At 44.9% G+C, this 17,486-nt stretch overlaps 1 protein-coding gene and 1 long non-coding RNA gene across 2 annotated transcripts in view; one reads left to right on the top strand and one right to left on the bottom strand.

Annotated features, from left to right (window-relative positions):
- EPS8L1 (EPS8 signaling adaptor L1) overlaps positions 1–762 on the bottom strand; it is a 152,356-nt gene extending 151,594 nt beyond the window's left edge. The window contains exon 1 of the mRNA XM_068241242.1: positions 606–762. The gene's annotated coding sequence lies outside the window, so the exon portion shown is untranslated. The remainder of the gene's footprint in view (positions 1–605) is intronic.
- Positions 1–17,486, top strand: part of LOC137521670 (uncharacterized) — a 62,112-nt gene that overhangs the window by 33,065 nt on the left and 11,561 nt on the right. The window lies entirely within an intron of this gene.

The following is a 17,486-nucleotide window of genomic DNA, read 5'->3' as shown; positions in this document are numbered from 1 at the left end:
TCTGAAAAAATACCCTAATTTTCTCCCGATTACTTGCGATTCCGCAATTCTGATCCAATGATCCCATCTAAGGAAACTATTGTAGCATTAATGAGCACCTTTCAGACACTTTTGGAAAGTTGAGGGACCGATTAGGTTTTTTTCTGTGGGGCTGCATCACACTATGCCCTTCTCCAGCCTTCCCACCAATACATGTCCTACTCAAACCTGGCAGATCTCTCAATGATGCCAGAGGAGAGAACTGCTTGTCATCCTTGAGAACTACTATTGCGTCTGCAGCGTTTCCTTGGATTGTAACAGTGATGGTCAATATAAAAAAAATGTAAAAAGTTAACTATTTTTAGCAGAGGTTTTCAGATGTGCCTTGTGGTTGGTGGTTATATCAGTCATGACCTACCTACCTGCTATACTCCACCTCCAGGGATCAACAACAGGGCTCAAGTAATAAGTTTAAAATAAATCCTAACTGCTGGCAAAGTATACAGAAAAGTCTGAGAAAAGTAAATCCGTGAATGTGATAGGCTAATGCCAGATCCAGAGAGAGATACACACCAGGCAAAGCTGCTAGAGATAACAGAGCAATAGTAATGAAGCAGGCTGCTCACCTCCGAACAGAAGCAGCGAGGCAAATCCAGGCGAGTTAATCCACAATCCCAGAACAATCCAGTAACATTCCTCCTGAACAGAGAACTACAAGGGACAGCTCCGTGTTTCTCCCACAGGTCCCCAGCTACTAATGTGACAGGTGCTGTCCCTCGGCTAATACTGCTCACATGGGACACACCCACATTCCACCACACTTGGAAACTAGGTGTAGTTTGGCAACATAGTCAAACACAGCGAACTGCGAAGGGATGGATTTTATGAGATGAGCCCGGGTTAGAAGTAGCCAGAGGAGAGGAGAAACAGATCAGGTGCATTCGGCTTATAATATTCTGTTTCCACCCATATCCTCGGGTACTGGTTGGACTTGAGAGCCGCGTGAGAGTTTCTGAACGCTGGATGTGTAATCGTCATAATCTCACCGTAGGGTACCGTTACTGTGGCATAAAAAGCAAATCTTATCCCCTCCCCCTCATTGCACATTTTCACACTGAGTGGATTCTGATGTGTACAAAGAATTGCAATAAACAAAGAAAATCTGAATAAAGTTTTATTTTAAAGAATAGAGGTGGTCTTAAAGAGGAACTCCAGTGAACATTTTACTGTTGGCAAGTGATGTAGCTGCTGCATGGTTTTTGGCAGTTTGAAACAGCAGTTTGAAACAGCTATTTTCCACAATGCAACAAGGTTCACAGACACAGACAGTTCACAGACAGGAAATTGCCAAAAGTTCGAACTTTTCTTGTGGGAGGAGTTTAACCACAATATCAGTCATACAGCGCCCCCTGATGGTCTGTTTGTGAAAAGGAATAGATTTCCCATGTAAAAGGGGGTATCAGCTACCGATTGGGATAAAGTTCAATTTTTGGTCAATAAGATTTGATACTAATATCGTTTGGGTTCGGGCTCACTAAAGATACCCATACATCTGCAGATTTGGGGCCTGATTCACAAAGCGGTGCAAACTTTTTCGCGGACTTTTACGCGCGCAATTTGCCGCGATTCGCGCAATCACGGACTTTTGCGCGCGCAATTTGCCGCGATTCGCGCGAAACGCGACAAATTGCGCGCACAAAAGTCCGCGAAAAAGTTTGCACCGCTTTGTGAATCAGGCCCTTGGTGGCCAATCGACCATCCAATTCAATAATTATTATCTAAATGGACGAAAACTGGTGCAGCAAAAAAACCTGCCCAATCGTCAATTCTACAATGTATCGATCGAGCATGCTGCAAGATGTCAGGCCAACATGTTCGATCAGGGTGCGTGGCGATAACAGCGTGCAAAATCGTGAATGACAAACGCAACGGAAACCCCCGGGCGCTGTTCCACCTAGTGTAAATGTACCCCCAGGGCCCCTGCATTAATACACTTACCTCTCCGCCGCTCGCCAGACTCCTCTTTTGGGTTCTTCTCCACATAGCAGATAGCGCATTGGGCCAGCTACCATGTGGAGCACAAACCAGGAAGAGAAGTCTGGCCGGCCGCAGAAAGGTAAGGTACTAATGCAGGGGGGGGGGGGGTACCGCCAGGCGACGAGGCGTGGTCACGAAGACGATTGCCAAAACATTTTATGCTGAATCGGCCTGCAGTTTATGGCGGCCAACACATTAAATCAGATAGAGATCTGTTTATTGGTCTTTCGGCCGCCAAAATCGCTAGATGTATGCCACCGTTAACAAAAGTTAATCTGCTATCCAATTTGATCAGATTAATGGAATCGATTCGGGGACACATTGATTTGTGTGCCTGTAGGATGAATCAGAATCAGGAATTGCTTGTGGTTCACATGGCAAGAGTAGATCAGTGGTTCACATGGCAAGAGTAGATCAGGAACATATAACAACACATGGCAAAACATAGCAAAGGCAAGCAGGACATACATACATACATTTAGAGCATCTCAGTCTCAATTAGAGTCCTGGGGGGGGGGGGGGGGGGACACAGTGATTGCTGCTGTGGGAGTCCATGTTTCAGTCCGAGTTTACAGCTGAAAGGAAGGGATACCTGGGGCTAGAGTATCCCCGGGATGTAGACCGGGTGGGGGGGCGGTGGGTAGGGGGGTGTAGGAGTTTTGAGTTCAGTGAGTTTAACAGGAGAACTGCTTGGAGGAAGAAGGTGTTCATGCGCCTGGTGGTATTGGCGGGGATGGATCTGAGACGGCGTCTCATATCGTTACAGGGAACATTAACCTGAGAGGGATATGGATGTTTCCTTTTAAACAATACCAGTTGCTTGGCAGTCCTGCTGATCTCTTTGGCTGCAGTAGTGGCTGAATCACACACCTGAAACAAGCATGGAGCTAATCCAGTCTGACTTCAGTCAGAGCACCTGATCTGCATGCTTGTTGAGGGGCAGTGGATAAAAGTATTAGAGACGCAGGATCAGCAGGAGAGTCAGGCAACTGGTTTAACCACTTGAGGACCACAGTCTTTTCGCCCCTTAAAGAGACTCCGTAACAAAAATTGCATCCTGTTTTTTATCATCCTACAAGTTCCAAAAGCTATTCTAATGTGTTCTGGCGTACTGCAGCACTTTCTGCTATCACAGTCTCTGTAATAAATCAACTTATCTCTCTCTTGTCAGACTTGTCAGGCCTGTGTCTGGAAGGCTGCCAAGTTCTTCAGTGTTGTGGTTCTGCTATGAACTCCCCGATCCAGGCCCCTCTCTGCACACTGCCTGTGTGATATTTAGATTAGTGCAGCTTCTCTCTGTTCTATTATCTTTTACAAGCTGGATAAATCCTCCTCTGAGCTGGCTGGGCTTTCACATACTGAGGAATTACATACAGGCACAGCTGTCTGCACTCTGCAGGAAGAAATAGCCTGACACTTCAGTGGAAGATAGCTGCAGGGGGAAAGAAACACACAAATGATCTCTTGAGATTCAAAAGGATGGCTGTATACAGTCTGCTTGTGTATGGATGTATTTTCTATGTGTGAACATACTGTACATCAATCTACTTCCTGTTTTGGTGGCCATTTTGTTTGTTTATAAACAAACTTTTTAAAACTGCTTTTAACCACTTTTAATGCGGCGAGAAGCGGCGAAATTGTGACAGAGGGTAATAGGAGATGTCCCCTAACGCAGTGGTATGTTTACTTTTGTGCGATTTTAACAATACAGATTCTCTTTAAGGACCAGAGCCTTTTTTTCCATTCAGACCACTGCAGCTTTCACGGTTTATTGCTCGGTCATACAACCTACCACCTAAATGAATTTTAACTCCTTTTCTTGTCACTAATACAGCTTTCTTTTGGCGCTATTTGATTGCTGCTGCGAGTTTTACTTTTTATTATATTCATCAAAAAAGACATGAATTTTGTAAAAAAAAATGACTTTTTTAACTTTCTGTGCTGACATTTTTCAAATAAAGTAAAATTTCCTATACATTTGAGCGCGAAAGTTATTTTGCTACATGTCTTTGATAAAAAAAAAAAAACATTCAGTGTATATTTATTGGATTGGGTAAAAGTTATAGCGTTTACAAACTATGGTGCCAAAAGTGAATTTTCCCATTTTGAAGCATCTCTGCATTTTCTAACTACTTGTCATGTTTCATGAGGTGCTAAAATTCCAGGATAGTATAAATACCCCCCCAAATGACCCCATTTTGGAAAGAAGACATCCCAAAGTATTCAGTGAGAGGCATGGTGAGTTCATAGAAGATTTTATTTTTTGTCACAAGTTAGCGGAAAATGACACTTTGTGACAAAAAAAAAAAAAAGTTTCCATTTCTTCTTACTTGCGACAAAAAACAATGAAATCTGCCACGGACTCACTATGCTTCTCTCTGAATACCTTGAAGTGTTTACTTTCCAAAATGGGGTCATTTGTGGGGTGTGTTTACTGTCCTGGCATTTTTTGGGGGGGGCCTAATTGTAAGCACCCCTGTAAAGCCTTAAGATGCTCATTGGACTTTGGGCCCCTTAGCGCAGTTAGGCTGCAAAAAAGTGCCACACATGTGGTATTGCCGTACTCAGGAAAAGTAGTATAATGTGTTTTGGGGTGTATTTTTACACATACCCATGCTGGGTGGGAGAAATATCCCTGTAAATGACAATTTTTTATTTTTTTTTACACACAATTGTCTACTTACAGAGATATTTCTCCCACTCAGCATGGGTATGTGTAAAAATACACCCCAAAACACATTATACTACTTCTCCTGAGTACGGCGATACCACATGTGTGGCACTTTTTTGCACCCTAACTGCGCTAAGGGGCCCACAGTCCAATGAGTACCTTTAGGATTTCACAGGTCATTTTGCGACATTTGGTTTCAAGACTACTCCTCACGGTTTAGGGCCCCTAAAATGCCAGGGCAGTATAGGAACCCCAAAAATGACCCCATTTTAGAAAGAAGACACCCCAAGGTATTCCGTTAGGAGTATGGTGAGTTCATAGAAGATTTTTTTTTTTTTTTGTCACAAGTTAGCGGATATTGATTTTAATTGTGTTTTTTCACAAAGTGTCATTTTCCGCTAACTTGTGACAAAAAATAAAATCTTCTATGAATTCATCATACACCTAACAGAATACCTTGGGGTGTCTTCTTTCTAAAATGGGGTCACTTGTGGGGTTCCTATACTGCCCTGGCATTTTAGGGGCCCTAAACCGTGAGGAGTAGCCAGTACACAGGGGTGGGGGGTGATCAGGAGGGAGCAGGGGGCAGTTTAGGGTTAAAAAAAAAAATAGCGTTGACAGAAAGTGATTGATGGGTGATTAGGGGGGTGATTGGGTGCTAACAATGGTCTGGGGGGTGGGCAGGGGGGGGGGTCTGAGGGGTGCTGTGGGTGATCAGGGGGCAGGGGGGGGGGGGGAATCAGTGTGCTTGGGTGCAGACTAGGGTGGCTGCAGCCTGCCCTGGTGGTCCCTCGGACACTGGGACCACCAGGGCAGGAGGCAGCCTGTATAATAGGCTTTGTATACATTACAAAGCCTATTATACATTGTGTCAGCGGCGATCCGGGTGCTAGTAACCCGCCGGCGCTTCCGAACGGCCGGCGGGTCACAGCGCGAGGGGGGCGGATCCAGTCGCCGGCGGCTGATCGCATCACGAATGAAGCGATCGTCGCATAATCACGCTGCTGCCGCCTCCGCCGATGGGCGTATTGCGATCGTTTAGGCCCAGTCTTTGCCGCCGCCCATCGGCTGGGGGCGGTCGGCAATTGGTTAAAAGGAAAAATCCATATCCTTCTCAGTTGAGGTTCCCTTTAATGGCCACCTTTAGTCATTCAACATCTGCATTACGATTTAAAGAATACCTAAAGCAAAAACAAATTTAAAAAGTTAGATACCTCTGTACTGTAAATTGATATTCAGAGTTAGCCCTTTAGTTCATCTTTAGGTTAGGTTCACACTGGGTTTTTTTGGGTTCCCTGTAAAAACAGGAAAGCAATGCAGGAGAAAAGTCGGTTTTAGGAACGCAATGGAATGCATACAGTGAAGCATACACTTAGTGAAGAGTATGCTTCACTAGAAACTGTAAACAAGCATGCTGGCCAATACCGCAGAGCATGCCTTGCATTATGCTGACTGAATCCACTGCCCTGGTAACGCGCGCCAATGTGAACGTACAATTACAATATAATTGCATTATGTTAGCAAAGTAAAGTGTTTTACTGTAAACCTACATACTAACCAACTCTCTCTTCTCTGCCTAACACTAACTTCTTCTCTCTTCTCCTCTGCCTAACACTAACCTCTTCTCTGCCTAACATTAACCTCCCACTCCTCTGCTTAACACTAACCTCCCCTCTCCTCTGCCTAACACTAACCTCCTCTCTCCTCTGCCTAACACTAACCTCCCTTTTCCTCTGCCTAATACTAATGTCTTCTCTCTTCTCCTCTGCCTAACACTTACCTCTCTTTTCCTTTTCCTAACACTAAGCTACCCCTCCTCTGCCTAACACTAACCTCCCCTCTCCTCTGCCTAACACTAACCTCTCCTCTCCTCTGCCTAAGACTAACCTCCCCTCTCTTCTGCCTAATACTAATGTCTTCTCTCTTCTCCTCTGCCTAACACTTACCTCTCCTTTCCTCTTCCTAACACTAACCTACCCCTCCTCTGCCTAACACTAACCTCTTCTCCTCTGCCTAACACTAACCTCCCCTCTCTTCTGCCTAACACTAACTTCCCCTCTCCTCTGCCTAACACTAACCTCCCCTCTGCCTACCACTGACGACTTCTCTTTTCTTCTCTGCCTAACACTAACCTCCCCTCTCCTCTGCCTAACAGTATCCTCCCCTCTCCTCTGCCTAACACTAACCTCCCCTCTCCTCTGCCTAACAGTATCCTCCCCTCTCCTCTGCCTAACACTAACATCTTCTCTCTTCTCCACTGCCTAACATGTACCTCTCCTCTTCCTACCACTAAACTACCCCTCCTCTGCCTAACACTAACATCCCCTCTGCCTAACACTAACCTGCCCTCTCCTCTGCCTAACACTAACCTGCCCTCTCCTCTGCTGAACACTAACCTCCCCTCTCATCTGCCTAAAATTAACCTTCCCTCTCCTCTGCCTAACACTAGCATCCCCTCTCCTCTGCCTAGCACTAGCATCCCCTCTCCTCTGCCTAACACTAACCTCCCCTTTGCCTAACACTAACCTCTTCCCTCTTCTGCCTAACACTAACAACTTCTCTCTTTTTCTCTGCCTAACACTTACATATCCTCTTCCTAACACTAACCTACCCCCCCTCTGCCTAACACTAACTTTCCCTCTCCTCTGCCTAACACTAACATCCCCTCTGCCTAACACTAACCTCTCTTCTCCTCTGCCTAACACTAACCTCCTCTCTCCTCTTCCTAACACTAACCTCTTCTCTCTTGTCCTCTGCCTAACACTAACTTCTCTTAGAGATGAATTGAGATATAATGGGGCTCTAGGCAAGGTAGTAAATTTGAGGCCCCCTTGTAGTCTTTTTGGTAAGCTGAAGTGAAGGGAGGTCAGAGAAGGTGGCTGGTGGGCCCTTTGATACCCACTAGGGCCCCAGGCACCTGCCTAGGTCGATCCTGCCCTATCTCCTTTGCCTAACAGTAACCTCTCCTCTGCCTAACACCAACCTCTTTTCTCTTCTCCTCTGCCTTACACTAACCTTCCCTCTCCTGTGCCTTACACTACCCCCCCCCCTCCCCGCATAACACTAACCTCTCTGCTCCAATGCCTAACACTAACCTCCTCTGTCCTCTTTAATGGAATGCTATTTCCTCAGCAATAGTGGAATTTCACATTAAATCTCATATTATACTGAACCTTATCATGACAATTCTGCAATAAAGTTATGTCAATATCAAAGGAAATTCCCGAAGACATGATGAAATGTAGCAGTTTGATTATAAAGCTACTTCCAGGCCCAGTCTGCCCATGATGCCAAGTGAGGCGACTTTTTCAGGCGGCAGAAGTCTGGGGACAGTACTAGGCAGAAACAGGAAGTGAAGAGAGTGCCTGGCAAACCTATAAAGGGGGCAGCTGTACCAGGCTAACCAATACTGGGGGCAACTGGGGGGGGGGGTGTATCCTCACAAGTTTGCCTCAGGCAGCAAAAGTCTAGAACCGCCTCTGGCTACTTCTAAAGCTGTAGGGCTCTTCCAAATGAGAGTACTTGGAAGAGTTGAAACAATGATGATGCTATCCAGGAAAGGCCGCATACCAATTTTTATGTTAGATATCCTGGTTTCAGTATTAGAAACACTTATCCTATATCTGTTTATAGCTGTATATGGGTAAGCAGCCCTGCCCTCTGAATGATGTCCCAGCCTAGGCTGTTTAGCTATGCTGAACTCTCAGTGACGCACCTGACAGCAGTAAAGATGCTATCTCCTGTGATAAATCTCAGAATGTAAATCAGGGCGAGGAAAGATTTTACAAATATTGTAAAAAAATAAGCAATTTTATTAATTCCGTTATTTTCACTACAGTTCCTCTTTAAAGAAAATCTGCAATGCTTTTTTTTTTTTTTAAGTCAGATACTTACCTATGGAGAGGGAAGGCTTTGGATCCTATAGAGCAGGGGTCCCCAAACTTTTTCAGTCAAGGGCCGGGTCAACATACTTCAGACTGCTGGGGGGGCCGGAACATACATAAAATGATGTTGAAAAACATTACATTGAATCTAGGTATTAATTCCCCCCAATCATGCCTGGAGGAGAACTCCCAGCAGCAGCTATTCAGTCATGCGGCACCCGAAGAACGTCTTTGTGCACCAGACAGTGAAGCATACCCAGGTGACAACCTGCCATCCAATTGGACAGCAGTGTCACCTGATACGAAATTGGATGCCAGCGAATGACTGCTTGCTGGCTTCTACAGTATGTGGATGGGTGCTGCCAGCACTGCTTTTCTTTATGCGGGACGCCAATATTTAAAGATGCAGTTAGCCACATCTATAAGTTATACATTTTTTGTTTGGGGGCCAGTTAAAAAGCCTCAGGAGACCGCATTCGGCCTGCAGGCCTTAGTTTGAGGGGCACTGCTATAGAGCCTTCCCATGGTTCCCACATTTCAGTTCTGTTCCTGGTTCAAATTTGCTGCATTCCGGAGCTCTTGGAAGACTTTGGAAGCACTCGTGTTCCCAAGTGCTTCCGAAGGCAGGCAGCTCCGTACTGCGCATGCGGGAGTGCGCGTGATATTGCCAGTGCTGTCCCGCCCATGACGACAAGTGACGCGTTTGCGACAAGCGGCATGGGCGCTAGAGTGGCATCTTGCCCACCCCCACCCGTTCATCCTGTTTGTGTAACCTTTTCGGCGGCCGTTTTATTACTTCCTGTATATGCGCTGTAATTAGCCATTATTTCCCACAATGCAACAAGGCTCCCACAGTGTGATGTCAGCACCTAGGTGCTGAGGTCACACTGTGGGAGCGTTTCATCACAATATCAGCCATACAGACATCCTTACGATCTAATTAAGAAAAGGTCAAGTTTTCTCATTGGAAAAGGGGTATCAGCTACTGATTGAGATGAAGTTCAATCGTTGGTTACAGTTCCTCTGTAAGTTAAATAAGTTTGCTTTTTATATTTTAATGTGAATTAAAATAAATGTCTGTTTGCTATGAACACAAGCCAAATAAGACCATGTGACCGCACACATAAGGTGCAGAAAATCCCTGTCAATTAATGATGTACCCAAGAACATTCCAATTTCCTAGAATTAAAGATAAGTTATGGACATATGTGATACATTCTGGCTTACTTCATTGCAATTAAGATGATCAGATCTAGATAGATGTTAAAGAACTCTACCTGTGTCACAAGAGCTAATTAAAATGTTTATTGATGTCATTATGGCTAAGAAAGATGGAGGCTGTTTATGTACAATAAGCCAAGTAGCATCATATATGTATATATGCACCTGTATAAATTAACCCTAATAATCTGATAATTCGAAATGTCACAATTTAGAGAATGTATAAAACAAGAATTCATTAATAATTGTCACGCTTCACTAAAAATCCCATAAAACACCACCCTCTTTGAACCATTTATCATAAAAGGCCTAGCAGTCTAGCTTAGCTTTATCATTCAGCCTGAAACTCTACTGAGATCGACTGAGGCCAAGTTGAAAGATTGACCTTCCACAGTGATTCTAGAATCCAACATACGGAGCTGGGAAAAAAGGGCGCAGGCAACTAGTGGACAAAAAGGGCGCCGCCATTCACTCCCATAATAAATAACGTTTAATGGGCGCCGAGCAGGAAAAAAGGGCACCGAAGCTAAATAAAGTTTACAAACGGCGCCCGGAGATGTTTAATGATTTATAACTGAGCTTGTGGTGATTTACGTTTATAAAATGCACCCGTGCCGAATAACGTTTATGAAAATACTAAACATATTTATCTTATTTAAATAATTAAAACATTATTTAAAGTTTTATCCCTTACTGTTTGTAAAACATTATTATTCACAAAATAAATCGATCAGTACGTAACGTAAATTGCAAAATATTTTTTGCATCCACAATTAGTAAAACATTATTATCCACATAATAAAGGGGGGTCTTAGGTTTAGGCACCACCAGGGGGGTCTTAGGTTTAGGCACCAACAGGGGGGTCTTAGGTTTAGGCACCAACAGGGGGGTCTTAGGTTTAGGCACCACCAGGGGGGTCTTAGGTTTAGGCACCACCAGGGGGGTGGTTAGGGTTAGGCACCACCAGGGGGGTCTTAGGGTTAGGCACCACCAGGGGGGTCTTAGGTTTAGGCACCAACAGGGGGGTCTAGGGATTAGGGGTAGGTACAGGGAGGGTTCTGTGTAAGAGTAGGCTTAGGTATAGTTTTACAAAAATTTTAGTAACAATTACTAATGTTTTACAACACTTATTACGAACGTAGTTATATTTATATCATCGTTATAAAGAATATTTTCAGATTTTATTATAAGAACAAACCATAAATGAAGGTTATTCACAATAATATACAATTATAACAATTAAACATATATTATTGTTTTTTTAATAAACGTAATTATAAGTTTAACTTTTGAAACAGGGAAGATTAACGTTTTCACAATTTCCGATTTCATAAACATTATTTAATGATTTATAATTTTGTAAAAGCTGGATCTGCCTATACTGCCCACCCTTTGTTGCTATCCCAAACCCCCCTAAGGTCCTCCTGCACTCTGCAATCCCCCATAAATCACAGCCGTGCTGTGAGGCTGTGTTTACATCTGTAGTGTCAGTCTCAGCTGCTCCCCTGCCTCCTGCATAGCTCCGGTCCCTGCCCCCATCCCTTCCCTCCAATCAGCAGGGAGGGAAGGGATACAGGCGGGGACCGGAGTTCTACAGGAGGCGGGGAGAGCAGCAGACTGACACTATAGAGATAAACACAGCCAGCTCTGACAAGCTGTTTATCAGCAGCGTGGCTGTGATTTATGAGGGATTGCAGAGTGCAGGGGGACCTTAGGGGGGTTTGGGATAGCAACAGAGGCTGGGCTTTATAGGCAGATACAGCCTCTGTATGCAGATAACATTCTTCAAACCCACCTCGGGTTCTCTTTAAACATTATTTGTAAACGAAATATAGCACACTATTTTTATAAACTCTATTAATGATTAATTATTATTTAGAGTTTACACCCCGCGCCCTTTTTGTCCGGGCGCCCTTTTTGTACGTACGCCCAACATACTGTATGCTTTTTTTCTTTGTGACTTTATAAACCTTATGAAGTAATTACTTTAAAGCTTCAGCATTTTACGTCTTAATTAGATAATATTTTAATGTCATTTTTATACATTTTTTATTATATACCAATCAGTAAGTATTGCTATATAAATACAAATGAAAGCTTTGTGACAACTACCCAGCTTTGTCTAATTAAAGGGACAGCGAGCAGAAGTGCGTAACTGCGTATGCGCGCCCGTCTGCAGCTGGATCATGCGCCTGTTGCCATAAGCACCCTGTGCTTGAGTGGTTCAGTCTTTCAGAAACCCAACAGAGCCGCCAAAGTCTCGCACCTAATGGAGCCGCTAGCAGGACCACGGAGGGGAACCAGAGGGCGTCGAGGTACCTCCCGGGCTATGGAGGGCTAGAGGAAGCCCCAGGTAAGTTCAGATTTTCATTTTCTTCCTCTGCTCAGGGTTCCTTTAAGCTCTTTATTCAAGAATATAAATTTAAATTCATCTATATACTACTAATAAGTATAAAGCTATGTTTTTGTACACCATACATTGTACAATTTAGAAGACAACAATTATAGATGGAGGTGAAAAAACCTACAGAACAAGGGTTACTATGTTGATATGGATTTATTTTGCAAAAGGAACTTGGATAGTGTATAGCAGATGATAGATAAAAACTGAAGAGATGTATATTTCTGTATATACACTTTATATATTTATATATTTCAATACAACTTTATAAAATCCAAATGAGTGTTGCGTATTTTTTTTATTTAGAGGTACCCGTTAACCTATAAAATATTCTGTTTATAATGAGACTATGAATCTACTACTTCCTATTTTGATTGTCGCCTTAAAGGGTAACTGAAGAGAGAGGTATATGGAGGCTGCCATGTTTATTTCCTTTTAAGCAATACCAGTTGCCTGGCAGCCCTGCTGATCCTCTGCCTCTAATACTATTAGCCATAGCCCCTGAACAAGCATGCAGCAGATCAGGTGTTTCAGACTTTAAAGTCAGATCTGACAAGACTAGCTGCATGCTTGTTTCTGGTGTTATTCAGATACTACTGCAGAGAAATAGACCAGCAGGGCTGCCAGGCAACTAGTATTGATTAAAAGGAAATACATATGGCAGCCTCCGTATACCTCTTACTTCAGTTCCCCTTTAACAGTTTTTTAGGTAGTCAATCATTTAAGGCAGACATCGATAAGAGAACCCCATTTTAGGGCTAATCCTTCCGGAGAGGCCTTCAGACACGGCAAAACCATTTGCAACTACATCACCCATGCAGACCATGGAAAATACATGAACACCCACACACCAACTAAACCAGGGTGCTTCACATATCTATGCTGCTCTACAGAAAGACCCATTTTAACTTTTTGAGGACCGACGCAGTTTAAATCTACGTCGGGCGGGTGGTGCTGCGGTTCTGACCGGACGTAAACTGTACGTCCCATTCACCGCGCGTCCCTGCCCGTTTCCGCCGCTCTCGCCGCTTTCTATGACGGCAGAGCACTGTGAGCCGGGCAGGAGCCGTTTTCATTGGCTCCTGGCCCTGTCATTACTGTAAGCCAATCCCATTGGCTTACATTGAGTGACAGGGTCAGGAGCCAATGAAAGCGGCTCCTGACCGGCGCACAGCACTCTGCCGTCATAGCGACGGCAGAGAGAGCAGCCTACGGTGGGGACAGAGCGGTGTGACCAACGGGAGTGACAGATTATTGCGGCGATTCGTCGGAATGCAGCGTTTTAGCGTACCAGCAGCCTCTGGTCCTTAAGGGGGCAGAGGCTGCTGGTCCCGAAGTGGTTAAGCTATGTTACCTGTGGAGTTATGTTATTTATTATCCTGTCCGTGTAATCTATTTTATGTGGGCCGCACTAAACAGACATTCTGCAAAAGGATGAACAGGCATCAGTCAAAAATGGAGAGCTCAAACATGAAATCTCTGAACATTTCCTCAACTCACATAATAAGGACTTCAGCTTACTGCAAGCAATAATCATAGAACAAGTTCATCATCCCAACCAATAAGAATTTAGAACTCTATGTAGGCACAAATCTAATTGGATACTACAACTGGGAACCTTAACACCATGAGGCCTAAACAAATGCATGGAATATTTGAGCTAAAAAAGCTATTTGAGCTGTCATGACGACAGACAGCGATCTCACCAGGGAGAAGCAGAGCCTCGGAGGAGAGGAAGAAGAACGGCGGCCGACGTAGGGATCCTCCGAGAGGTGAGGTAAAATGCCCGCTGCGCGCATTGCTCTGCATAGACCTCCTGGCGGCTGCCACGAGTTCAGCTCGGGATAACCCCTCCTAGCTTGTTTTTTCCACCCCGAGCTAAGGAGGTTAATAAGTCTCAGGACTATTTATGATTTTAAGGGATACATCTGGGAATTAAAAAAAAAAAGAAAAAAAAAGGGTTTACTCACCTGGGGCTTCTTCCAGCCCCTAGAAGTCTGTTAGGTCCCATTGCGCGGTTCAGCTCTGAGCCAGGCCTTACAGCGATCTTACAGAAGGGCGACCGGTGACCTGGCTCAGAGTGGAACCGCACCAAGGGACCTAACAGCCTTTTAGGGGCTGGAAGAAGACCCAAGTAAATAGTGTTATATAATGTTGAGATACCGGCATCACCATGCGCCATTTTTTCCCGGCACTTCTTTTGGATGTACGTGCCTAAGTTCCCACTTGCAAAATGGACACGGTTTGCATCCGCTCTGCAGCATCCACTCTTTTAAAGCAATCATCACCACTCGGTCCTTCTTTATTAAGTCCGGAGGCCGGCAGGAGCATGGGGCTCTCCATAGGCTGCATTAGGCCAATTCTCCGTAGCAACAGAGAAAATTTTCATTGGTCCACTATGAACCAATGAGAATTCTCCCTGTTTCTGAGGATCGCCATTGGTGTTTTGGAGCCCAATGGGGATGCCTATGCTTCTTCCCTGTGTACAGGGAGTGAGTGGTGGAGCGCGTAGCTCGGGGCAGATGCAGACTCATCCGCCTGCATGGGATTATCGCGGACTGCACTGACGTACGCTCCGCTTACTGCAACGGATCTGCGGGAAAGTGACAAGTGTGAACCTGTCCGTTTAGCGATGAGCGGAGAATGGACAAAAATGTCCATTCTCCACTCTGGTGGGAACACAGCCTTATCGATGGTTGACAACTGCATTCAAATAAAGAACTACTTATCTGCATTACAGAGGAACTGTATATACACATGAATCAAATGGATAAACAGTAAGATAATGAGAGACATAAAAAGCTTTCATTGTAATAAGTTGTTGTACAATGAAGTTTCTACTCCTCCTCTCGCAACCAGCCTATCCTGCAAGGCTGTTTTCTTTTGTTGCACTGAGTGTCACTGAGGACACAAGGATTGCCATAAACAGTCAGATGAATAATGAACAACCAACCACATACATAAAATGCAATCCAGCCCATATATGCAGTCATACAAGATAAGCTGGATGTGTGCTTACGTGATTGACATATGGTATCTGTTAATCATATTGTATTTTATATTCACAACTTACAGGCCGGCATTCAGATGTTACGCTGCTCTGCGTTCAGAACAACAGATAACTGTGAGTTAGCTAAGCTAAAAAGAGTCTTATGACTCACCTATGCAATTCATTCTGCTAGTTATGCTCCTGTATTTATATACAAGAATCCTGATACAGTGAAGCAAAGAAAAAGGGCCAGATTTCCAAATACACAGAGGAAAAAATCCAGGGAGATGGACCAGATGTAAAATCAAGACCCTAAATAAAAGTAAGGGCCCATTCACACTAGCAATCGCAAAACGTTTTGCACAGGTGATGTTACCGTGATTAGCGCAGTAAAATCACTGTACCCTCTCGCAATTTCCGAGCAATCACGATCAGCACTTTTTAAGCACTGTATCGCAATTGCTCCAGAATAGCAGCAAAATTCCACATGCAACACGTTTTGCAATTTTGCAATTGCAAAACGCCCGCGATCGGTAGTAATCGCGGCAGTGAGATCACTCCCATTAAGTTTGCATTGCGCTAGCACTCTAAGGCCTCGTTCACATCTACTCAGTGCAGATGGCAGTGCAATCAGAACGCAACGTGTACGATGACACGCCATCTGCGCTGCAACCCGCTGCACTGCTGATCCCATCCATTATGGGATCAGCTCTGCGCTTGCAGGCAAAATGCAGGCAGCAGTACGCAAGCGCATCATAGCGCATCGTACTGCTGCGCAGCGCAGTAGATGTAAACGGCAGAAGGGCTGTCTATGCCCTTCTGCCGTTCCTGCGTGTCCCCAATGGGAATCACCTGCTCATCGCCCAAGTGAGAACGGGCCCTAAGTCATGATGCTGTACACTAACATACATGCCAATGTTAGGCAACTACTTGATTTTTTTTTTTCTTGGGGGGGGGGGGGGGGGGGGGGAGGGGGGGAGGGGGGGGGAATACATTTTCTACTGCCCTCTGCAGGCACACTAACCACTGCAGTTTGCCACTTACTTTGACCTACTGTAATAGAAAGATAGAACGTTTTGTACACAGTAGAGGGGAATGGCAACGCACAAAAACCAAGCTGCCTGCACCTGATTGACTATCTGCATAGAGCTGCCTCTGAAAGACACAACTGTGCTCGTTACAGCTGAGACAGGTGCTAAACACCTAATGTTTGCTTCCCAAATAATTTGCATTCAAAGGATTTTGTACTGGACCCTTTCACCGCGATGAAGTCATCCTGTCGGAAGGACAACTAGCAACGACTAGCCATTCAAATGGAGGGAGGGGTGCAGCATGGAATGCTAGGCTAGGGTTATGTGTGGTCCACGTTGCAGCCTTCCTCCATTTTGCCTGGGGCCCAGTGGATGGCAAGAGGCCCACCTGCCCCATTCTCTGACCTCTCTCCATCTCAGATTACCAAAAGGACCATAAGGGGGAGCCACAACCAGTACCTTGCCAAGGGCCCCATTTCATCTTCATCCATCTCTGTCTAGTGACGATGTCATTACACATGTACATGCACAAACAAGGGAAATAGAAGGCCTGGAGGGGTTCACACAGCACCCCCCCCCCCCCCCCCCCCCCCCCAACATGTAGATAGGATAGGAACCTGCAATCTGCAGCAGGCCCCGATTTACATCACTGGAGCCTATAGGCACGAATGTCCTGGCACTCTAGACTTCTCCCACCATGAACCTACTAAGCCCTGCTGAACCAGCTGTCACTTCTCACTTACTTCCCTTGCCCGTCATGGGAAGCTACAAGTGTCCCTTAGCATTAGGTAGCCAGAAGTACCCTCAGTATTAAGTAGCTAGTGGTGCCCTTGATTGAAGGGAAAATCTCATCAGTGGATTGCCGAGAGCAGAGTGAGTAACCTCTCATTTACACTCTCACCAGGACTCTGCATAGGGAATGAGGGAGGAAGACACTCAGGGAGGGGAGTGAGCCGCCTTTCCATCATCATGCACCTTTAGGCACGAGCCTACAGTGCCTTATGGTATATCCAGCCCTGATCTGCAGTGAGTATAGATACCAGATAATATTTAGTTCTTTCAATTTTCAAGGGAGAAGGGACTAAAGTACAACTTGAGACTTTAAATGACCTTCTCTGACACAGAGAACATCTGTTCATTAAGCTGCAATATTCACAGCTGTGCTGAAGTCAGGCTTCACTGTCTTCTAACTAAAGGGGGAGGTTTCAGTTGAAACATTAATGTGATCTTGTGAACACTACAAGATGATTTGTAATTTTTAACTTACTTGCTG

The sequence above is a fragment of the Hyperolius riggenbachi genome, chromosome 6, assembly GCF_040937935.1.
Source record: "Hyperolius riggenbachi isolate aHypRig1 chromosome 6, aHypRig1.pri, whole genome shotgun sequence".
NCBI classification, from domain to species: Eukaryota; Metazoa; Chordata; class Amphibia; order Anura; family Hyperoliidae; genus Hyperolius; species Hyperolius riggenbachi.
The sequence above is the reverse complement of the archived record's forward strand: the minus strand, read 5'-3'. Positions and strand labels throughout refer to the sequence as shown.